Here is a 10,321-nt window from a genome sequence, read left to right as displayed (position 1 = left end):
TAAGCCACCCTGTCTGTGGCACTTTGTTATGGCTGCCCCAACAAACTAACACACTATATGGTTCCAACGTTGCAGGCCAATGTTAGCTTGTTTTGGTTTTATTGTTTTTGGCTGCCATAAAACACTGCAGACTCCCACTGAGAACCTGAAAACCCTAAGAACTTTTTACATAATGCATTTATACTGTAGTATAGAGAATTTGGTCTTTAACCCTGGTTCCTAGGAGATAGCCTCTAAATCTTAGAATTTCTTCAGTGACAGAAGTATCTTGTTCACGGTGGGCCCTCAACCGCACTTGAGTTGATGCTGATGAGGTGAGTCAGGATGGGACTGCTGCTGCCAGAAAGATCAGTCATATGACTAGAGGGTTACGATCTTGAGCCACCTGTGCCTCCTGGGGGAAGGAGCCTAGAGACTGAATTCATTTTGTAGTCAATGAGTCCATCAATCATGCCTCACATAATGAAATCCCAATGAAAACTGTGAACATTATAAAATCACTGGGCACTGCAACCTGGGTGAGTTTTTGTGGTTGGTGAACATCAGTGTGCTAGGAGGGTGATGTATGGTAATTCCACAGGGAAAGTACATGGAGGCTCTGTGTTCAGAACCCTCTAAGACTTCACTGTATTTAACTCTTCCTTTAACTGGACCTGACTTGTGTCTTTTATAAGAAAACTCTAATTGTAGGGCACTTGAGTGGCTCAGTGGTTGACCGTCTGCTTTTGGCTTAGGTCGTGATCCTGAGATCCAGCCCTGCATTGGGCTTCCTGCAGGAAATCCTCTTCTTCCTCTGCCTATTTTGCTGCCTCTTTCTGTGTCTCTCATGAATAAATAAATAAAATATTAAAAAAAAAACAAAAACTGTAATTGTAAGCATAGGACTTTCCTAAGTTCTGGGAGTTGTTTTTCTAGAGAATTTTCAAACCCGAGGAGATTGTGAGAAGCCCCAAATTGAAAGCCAGTTGTGGTCAGAAGTGTGGTTGGCCTGGGGACCTCCAAACTTGCAACTGGCATCTGAAACAAGGGTAGTCTTGTTGATGAACCCTTGAGTCTGCACTAACTCTCGGTGGTTAATGTTAGAATTACATTATAGTACTATAGCCTAAAAGGCAGGATATCCCCAACCAGTATTTATGCCGTTAATTTTTTTTAAATGTTGATAATTTATGGAATGCCTGGGTAGCTCAGCAATTGAGTGTCTGCATTTGGCTCAGGGCATGATCCCACAGTTCCAGGATCAGGTCCTACATCAGGCTCCCTGCATGGAGCCTGCTTCTCCCTCTGCCTATGGGTCTGCCTTTCTTTCTCTGTGTGTCTCTCATGAATAAATAAATAAATTAAAAATCTTAAAGAAAATATTAATAATTTACTCTGATCATAAAGTTATACATACTTTTTGCAGAAAATATTTTTAACATAGGAAAATATTTCAGAGAAAATAAAAATTGGCTATAATCAGGACGCCTGGGTGGCTCAGTGGTTGAGCGTCTGCCTTCGGCCCAGGGCCTGATCCTGGGGACCTGGAATCGAGTCCCGTATCGGGCTCCCTGTGGGGAGCCTGATCCTCCCTCTTCCTATGTCTCCGTCCCTCTCTCTCCCCATCTCTCATGAATAAATAAATAAAAATTTTAAAAAATTAGCTATAATCCCAGAACACTGAGCCACTGTTAAACTTCACTCTGAGTCCTCTCATCTATCTACCTACCTAACAAATAGGAATCATACCATAACTTGGATTTGTAAAGTGTCACTTTTCACTCAGCATTTTATTATAATGTTTTTCCACTTTGTTAAAAATTCAATAGAAACATCTTTCACGTAATCTCAAAACATTCTACAAAAAGGCAGATATTATTCATCTGGATGGACAAAGGAGCAGCCACTTGCTTATTTCCCTATAGTTTGTTAATGAGATATCATACGCAGGTTCCACTTCTGTGATCTGTTCCTCACTATGCTTATGTAGATTTACTGGATAAGTCACTGGGAGCTTTCAGATAGTTAGGAACAAGTTAACCCATTGTCAAGAGGAGAAAGGGAGAGGAAAAAGCCAGGGTTGCTCTCAGGGTGGTGGGCTGGGGGTTGGGGTGTCCTTAATGTCAAAGCCAGCTAGAATAAGCTTTCTATTCTTTATGGCCACAAGTACCCTAGTTAATAGCAAAACCTCATTCCGGAAGCTGCATGGCCCCTATCAGCTGATCCTTAGCTATGAACCTCTCTTAAAGTCTGGGAGGGGCACCCAGCTGGCTCACTCAGTACAGCATGCAACTCTTAATCTTGGGGTTATAAATTTGAGCCCCATGTTGGGTATAGAAATTACTTTAAAAAAATCTTATCTTCTGGGAGACTCCAGAGGTGATGTAAATGTGCTTGGGGCCACTTTTCTCCTTTTTCATCTTCCTGAAGGATGACTGTTTACTCATAAATCTTCAGAGGGAGTCATCCGCATGACCACCGTTGCTGGTGTCTTCAGCGACAAGGGGACCTCTGCCAAAGCCACTATGTTCTCAATGTATCCATTGCAAGACATGGCAATGGTCCCCTTCACTGTGAGCGATGCCAGGGCATGCATTTCATGCAGAAAGGGAGAGCATGTCTTCTTCCATATTCCCTGTTGTCAGCCTCTGGCCCAGACACCAAAGCACTCAATCTCTCAAGAATTACTACCCCTCCCCACCACATCAACTTGTACAAACTATATATGGGGAAAGATCAGGACACCAACTATAGCTAGATGTTCAGCAGAATCCCAGAATCTAAGCCACAATTTAGGATTATTTGGAACAGCCTTCTACATAAGTGAAAATTTTGTTTGCATCTCTGATTACCAGTTTTGCTGAAGACAGACTCCTAGAAATTAAATTAATAATACTCTTGGGGGGATCCCTGGGTAACTCAGCTGTTTAGCACTTGCCTTTGACCCAGGGTGTGATCCTGGAGTCCCAGGATCGAGTCCCACGTCGGGCTCCCTGCACGGAGCCTGCTTCTCCCTCTGCCTGTGTCTCTGCCTCTTTCTCTCTGTGTCTGTCGTGAATAAATTAATAAAATCTTTATGAATAAATAAATAAATAATAATTAAAACTAAAAATTCCAGTGTAACTAACCTATTCTGCTACCTTGGCCTCAAGTGTACAATATAGTGATCCAACAATTCTATACATTACTTAGCACTCATCACACTAAGTGTACTTTTAATCCTCTTTATCTATTTCACCCATCCCCCTACTCACTTTCTTTTTTATAAATAACATGATCATGCCTGCCACCTTAGGTGCATTATTTTATTAACTTTGATAGTTTTCAGTTCCTGCATTTGCTAAGTAGAAATTATACTATCTACATATAATAATTTTCCTTCTCCTTTCCAATAGTAGTTTTGTTTCCAAGGCTGCCATGAACAGGCACAATTACACAATTCCAAGAACGCCATTCACATAGACCAATACGAATAATTTTCCTTGGAGTTGTGTAATGTAGCATGTTGGCAGTTTCCAATTTTCCAACGTTGTTGGCCAGAAATTTCAAAACAGAGTTAAATAATAATAATATGCCTTTGCTTGTTATTCTTGGTTTTGATGGGAATGTCTCCAGTGTTTATCCAGTAAGGATACTGTTGATGGGGAGTTTGAGAGAACATGGAATAACTGACATTAATCTAGGGCTTTTCCATATGTCATGGCTTATATATCTTCCACTACTCAACCCAGTCATTCATGTCATTAGGTCTCCCTTCAGCTTTGGGTCATGTCCTATTTTCTTTTTTTTTTTTTTAAGATTGTATTTATTTATTCATGAGAGACACACAGAGAAAGGCAAAGACATAGGCAGAGGGAGAAGCACGCTCACTGCGGGGAGCCTGATGCAGGACTTGATCCCAGGACCCCAGAATCATTCTTTGTCCAGGGTGGATCCTGGAATATTAAAGCCATTATGTTTTATGTTGGGAACTTCAAAGGTTTCTGGCTACAAGACAGAATAAAACAAGTTGAGGGAGAAAGAGTAGAAACCAGCAGTGATTTGAAGAGGAAGTACAATTAATTAATATTATGAAGCTCAATAAATATTTATAGAAGGAAGAGTGAAAAAGAGGGAATAAGGCAAGAAAGATGGCTATATGGCAGATAGGCAGACAAAAAGAACTGAATGAAGAAAACATATATATTGAGGTTCAGGTCTGACGTTGAAACCAGTGCTTTCTGCTACACCATTCTGCTTCTTTTTTTTCCTATCTTTTTTGTTAAAGCTTCAAAACAATACACCCATAAGGTCATGCAACCTTATTTTATACATGAGAAAATGAAGGCCTGGACCAAAGAGTTAAGAGATATATTTAGGATGGGTTCCAATGGGTTCTAAGTCTTCAGCTTATCAGTATAAATTAAGAGGACCAATGGCCCCCACTACAGACCCCTATGAGAGGCCTTAGTCCCTTCAAGCTTCTATAGCAAAAATATCATAGACAAGGTGGCTCATAAACCACAGAGATTTATTTCTCATAGCTCTGGAGGCTTGAAGTCTAAGATCAGGGTGCCAACAAGGTAGGAATCTGGTGAAAGCTCTCTTCCCAGTTGCAGACCATCAATGTCTCATTATACCCTCACATGGCAGTGAACAGAAAGGAAGCAAGCTCTCTCGTAATTCCCATTCATGAGATCTCCACCCTGATGACCCCACCTAACACTAATTATGTCCCAAAGGCTTTACCTCCTAATACCATCCCACTTAGGGGGGTAGAGCTTCAACATATGAATTTGGAGGAGGACACAAGCATTCAGTCCACAGGAAAGCCCCAACTTAACAGATTATTTTTATTTGTTAAATAGTATGGAAAAAATTCAACAATGATTGGTAACAGGAAAAAAATGCCTTGTTTTGGGAGGAATGATAGATATAACACATATTGAATGCTAACAGAAAATTTGAGCAATTAAAAATATATCTCTTATTATCTTTTCTAGATATGATTATTCCCTCCTGAGATCCTTCATGATTTATGTTCTTCGTGGAGCAGAATGACAGACCCATCAGCATTACCAGCTGTCTGGAAGAGACTTGACACCAGCTCCATCCAGTTGGCCTAGGACTTAAAGCATATCTGCTGCTCATCTAGTATCTTGGCAAAGGTACACAAGAACCCCTAGTTCACTCTGGGCTCTAAATACCACCTCCACGACACTGAAATGCACCCACCACCTGGTATACGTGTGATAGCCTTCCTAGCTGATAAAACAAGCAAGCAAAACTTGACTTCTTTCTTTTATCCCTACCAAATATTCCTACCAATACTCAGTGTTATAACTGGAGAAGCATAAGGATAAAGAAACTCGAGGATGATGCCATCAACAAATATGACATCCCACTCATGTGAAGAAAACACTTTTGCCATAGTCAATGAGCTCTCCTTCAAACTTTATTCTGCTTCTCAGATACTGAGGATCCTATAAATAAAATTAGGGCTCAGGCAGTGGAGTTCCCTGGAGTAAAGCCCTGGAAGAGAGAAGTGGGCTGGAGTGTGTTTGCTTCTCTGTCTCTAGGCCCATCAAATGGGGATCCCAGTGAACTACCTGATTCTAGACAGCCTCCTAACAGCCATAAAGGGACAGAACCTGTAAGAGACAAGGTCAGTTCTTGCAAAGGCCACCACCTCCATTGTTTCTGCTAGATCAGGATACTTCTCATCTATCACTTACATGGTCTTCTTAAGGAATTTTATCAGCAACAGCACCTAACTTGCTTACTGTAGAACCACGTAAAACATCTGTGCTCCAGGGGGCTGGCCTTTCCAGGTCTTCAATTTACTAATAGAACAAATGATAACAACAAAAAAACTTGATTGCACTTTAGTGACCTAGTTCTCATATATTTTATGACCACAAAGCATGTCATCCTTCTACATCAATCACCACATTGGTCTGGTGCCCTTACTGCTCCTGGGGAAGAGAATCAGTTTGCCCATCTAAGTGGAGTTGATTTCTACAAGGATAAAGTGGCTCATGTTAAAGCCCTAGGGTCAAAAAAAAAAAAAAAAAAAAAAGCCTATTTAAAGGGACACCTGGGTGGCTCAGTAGTTGAGCATCTGCCTTCTGCCCAAGGCATGATCCTGGAGTCCTGGGATTGGGTCCCACATCAGGCTCCCTGCATGGATCCTGCTTCTCCCTCTGCCTATGTCTCTGCCTCTCTCTGTGTGTCTCTCATGAATAAATAAATAAATAAAAAATAAAAAAATAAAGCCCTAGGGTCATTTCCCATCTTTTCTTCTGCAAACTCTTGGCTTTTTGGGATTTGTGCTTCCTTGGAGACTCAGCCCATCTTCTGGCACACAGCAAAACACTGGACAAGCATGCTCTGCTGGCCCCTGCAGCTTTGGCAGAGAGGCACTGTTTGGCAGTTGGGACCCGGGGAATTCCCAATCTCTTAAGGGCAGCAGATGTTGCCTCAGTGCAGTAGCATCTGCCACCAAAGCCAGATGTGGGGATCTAATTGCTAAGTCATCAGCCTTGCATTTTTCTACAAGCTTGTAGAAATCTGTCTCCTTTTTCTTTACCTCCTTTTTCTCCTCCTCCTAGTCCTTCTCCAAAATTGGCATTAGTAACAGAAAGAGTTCAAGAGGTCTCCCTGTTTCTCATGTGGTCTGAGCCCCCCAACAGCTTTTCAATATAAATGATGTGCTGTTATTTGCTGCACCTGAGCCTATTTTGCCAGACTCACTGCTTTAAGCATCTTCTTCCCCTGACCTCAGCAGCTTCTTAACCCCAACATGCCTGTGGGTGTTTGGGTGCATTTTCATAACTATAATATGAAAGTCTCTGCTTCTCTCTGCATTGCCAAGGACCTTTTTGGAGTTGCTGGTCACTGGTGACTTTAAAGCACAGATGACTTGGAACTTTGTAAAGTTCACCAATGCAGAGACATGTTTTAGCCACAATTCAAATCCTCCTCTCTGGAGTTGTCCTCGCACTGGTTTCCACAAGAGCTGGGGACCTCTGCTGAGTAGTTGGACCTTTGCTCCCTTGTTCCAAAGGCCTCTGCCAGAGATGTGGGAGCTGGCTGCATCTGTCAGCAAACATTGTCAGTCTGAGTAGACCTTCTCTTCTTATTTGAAGAAAAATCCCACTTTCTTTAGAAATGTGTTATGTGAAGATGCATACAAAGTTGTATGGAGTATCTTTTAAAACTTCTAACATCTTCTTTGGGATGTTTCCACAATCTACCACTTGAAAAACATACACCACTCTTGTTCATACATGCTGGACTTTGTGTCTGATGCAACAAGAAATGAAAAATGGCTTCTGTCAGTGGTTCTAAAAGTAATTCCAACATTCTTTTCTACTTCAGGGTTGTGCTCCAGCCACATCACCTGCAGCCTGCCTAGGAAGTATCCTTTTTAAAAAGATTTATTTATTCATTCATTCATTCATTCATTCATGAGCAACACAGAGAAAGAGGCAGAGACATAGGCAGAGGGAGAAGCAGGCTCCCCGTGGAGAGCCCAATGCAGAACTCAATCCCAAGACCCCAGGATCACAACCTGAGCCAAAGGCAGAGACACTCAACCACTGAGCCACCCAGATGCTCCTCACTAGGAAGTATCTAGACCCCACTTAAGATACCATCTAGGTGGCTCACTAGGTAAGTGCAGGGCCAATGCAAAGTGAAGCACAGCGGAGCTCTAGGAAGGTACCTCAAATTTCCTTGGAAGAAGAGAGACACAGAGGAGATTGTAAAGTGCTACCAATGGTCCCTTCTTACTGTTATCTGGATATCTGGATGAGTCCTATCTCACCAGGATGCCTTCACTGATCAGCCTCAATGTCGAACCCAACTGGGACAATTTGATCCTTTGGAAGGCAGTGACTAAGTCTTCTTACCACTCCCCCATTTCTTGTTTTGTAGGCCAACAAGGAAAAGAATGTATCTCCAGCATCTCTTTCTCAAACTCTAGTTAGTTCCATCTTCTATACTCAGTCTCAGCACCCAATTCCAGCTGCTCCACCTGCCATTGCTTCCCGAAGGAAACCCCACTGCAGATTCGAGCAGAGGTAGAGGTTCCCTGTGGTGAACACACTGCCGTGCATTATGTCATTTACTCTTCACAAGAGCCCTGTGTGATAGTATTACTATCACTTTCATTTTATAGAAAACTGATGCTCACACAGGGTAAATTAATTTGCCCAAGGTCACTAACTATTTAATGAAAGTGGGATATAAAATCCAAATGACTGCCTACAAGTTCTGTATGCTTTTAACAACATGGCCACCACATTGGCCAACCCCTCAGCCAATGCTAACTTCACCATCTTTGTCAGCATCCTTTGTCAACACTACCACCAGGCACCTCTACGACTGAAAGCTGACAATCTTTCAAGTGTAAGAAAGACTTTCCCTACTTCAGGGTTCCTCAACCTTAGGATTACTCACATTTGGCCCAGATAATTTTTTGTTGTGGGAGCATGTCCTGGGCACTGCAGGATGTTTGGTAGCATCCCTGGCCTCCACACACTAGATCAGTAGCATTCCCCATCCCAGTGTGACATACAAAAAATATCGCCAGACATTGCCAAAGGCTCCTGCAGGGCTGTGAGGATGGGGAGGCAGGCAAAATCACTCCTGGTAGAGAGCAAATGCCTTAGGGTTCCCATTCTGTCAGCTTCCTCCTTGCTTTTGAGCTACAGTTCCTGAGGCATTAAAGTCTCTAATGCAAAACCTGTCTTTACCAAGACACTTTGAAATATTACTCTCTTTGAAACAAGTGCCTGCCCAGGCTCCCTCCAACCTACACTGTCCTCTGTGCTCTGTGGTATAAAGCTCATTCTTGGGGAACTCAGATGGCCCAAGGGAATTAGCTCAATCATTGGCCAGGTACCCTTTCAAGAGAGTAAGCACCTGAATTCCCCACCCCCTCCCCCCACCTCACCCTCCCTCCCCCAATCCAAGCTTTCCAGGAGGGAAATTCCTCCATCCCTTATAGGACAGCTCACTCTGCCTTTCCGATCTAGAATTCTAGGTTACTTATAGAACACATCCTCAGGAGGCAGGGAAGAGTAATTTTGGGGTATTTTTTCTTTTCTCCATTGACATTCAGTGGGTACCACTGCCCCACTAACTGTCTAAAGGAAGCTGGTTCCCAGTCTCTAAGGTCTGCCTGGACCCTTTCTCTGCGCCATTCTTGATAAATGAGAGTGAGGAGCAACATTTTCTCTTCTAGATTCTTTACAATCAATTGAGCCTCTATTTTCAACTAGTTATGATGCTCATTGTCTGCTAAGTAAAGGCTACCTTACAAATATTAACTCATTAACTCTGACAGCCATTTGACCTCATCCCTTCCCTAGATGGGGAGGTGAGTGCTTGCCCCAAAAGAGCTATTCAAGGTTCCCTTCCCTTGAATTTGGAATTAGAATCAAGAGATTGGGGTTCTTTCTGGGTATCTGGATCTGTAACATATCAACTTGGCATCCCTGTAGGCCATGTTCCACCCTGGACTCAAAACAACAGAAGAAGCCAGTGTGCAGAGTACAAGAGAAGAATGAAGAAATACCTAGGGAAGAGCAGTTGTGAGTGACAGAGAGAGGCCTCAAGTTCAAGTTCCAACTCCCAGCACATCCCCAAGAGCAGGATGCATCTTAGTCTCTGGGATGCCTGCCCACTCTGGGATCTTCACAAGAAACTCTCATAATTTACGTAAGATAGTTTAAGTTGGTTTATGTTTGAAAGACAATGGGATAATATTTGTTACTTAAAGCCAATCTACAGACATTCTTTTTAGTGAAGAGAGTGCCATTTATTGGCACTCGGGTAGAATAAATGTTTCTCATTGCCACTATACAGAAACCCTTATATTTACACCTAAGATAAAGATTTATACATAAATCAGGATGCGTTCCATGAGAGCTGAGGCCTGGTATTCTTTCTTGCCCTTTTAGGTAAGAGCAGAAGCAAAAAACTATGGAGTAAAGGTGACAAGCAAACCAGGCTTACCCTCTGCGGGAGACCAGGACTGGGGTCTTGCTATAAGCCTGGGAGTGAAGGTAGGGTGGAGGTGAAAAAGCAGGTGACCATGGAGGTCAGAGAAAGGTGAGAATCAGAGGGAAGGTGGTGAACCTAAAAGCCACCGAGCATATGGCTCTCAGTTCCCAGGAAAGAGCACCCAGGGCAGACAGTCCAAAATATAGAGTCAGTGAAACAAATGCCAGCACTGGCCATCAGACACTCTATTTCAGTTCATGCATTCAATATCCTCAAAGACACGACCTGTTAATTTATGTATCCTTTCTCTACTTGCTTTCAGGTCACAAGACCAGATCAGAACATGGGTAAG

The 10,321-nt window shown here is 42.7% G+C and overlaps 1 long non-coding RNA gene across 1 annotated transcript in view; it reads right to left on the bottom strand.

The window, feature by feature from the left end:
- Positions 1-2,902: 2,902 nt before the first annotated feature.
- Positions 2,903-10,321, bottom strand: part of LOC140615780 (uncharacterized) — a 31,977-nt gene continuing 24,558 nt past the window's right edge. The window contains exon 4 of the long non-coding RNA XR_012016262.1: positions 2,903-3,027. This is a non-coding gene — a long non-coding RNA (uncharacterized lncRNA). The remainder of the gene's footprint in view (positions 3,028-10,321) is intronic.

This window comes from Canis lupus, chromosome 24 (assembly GCF_048164855.1).
Source record: "Canis lupus baileyi chromosome 24, mCanLup2.hap1, whole genome shotgun sequence".
In the NCBI taxonomy this organism is placed as follows: Eukaryota; Metazoa; Chordata; class Mammalia; order Carnivora; family Canidae; genus Canis; species Canis lupus.
Note: the sequence above shows the minus strand (reverse complement) of the source record. Positions and strands in the feature narration are given on the sequence as shown.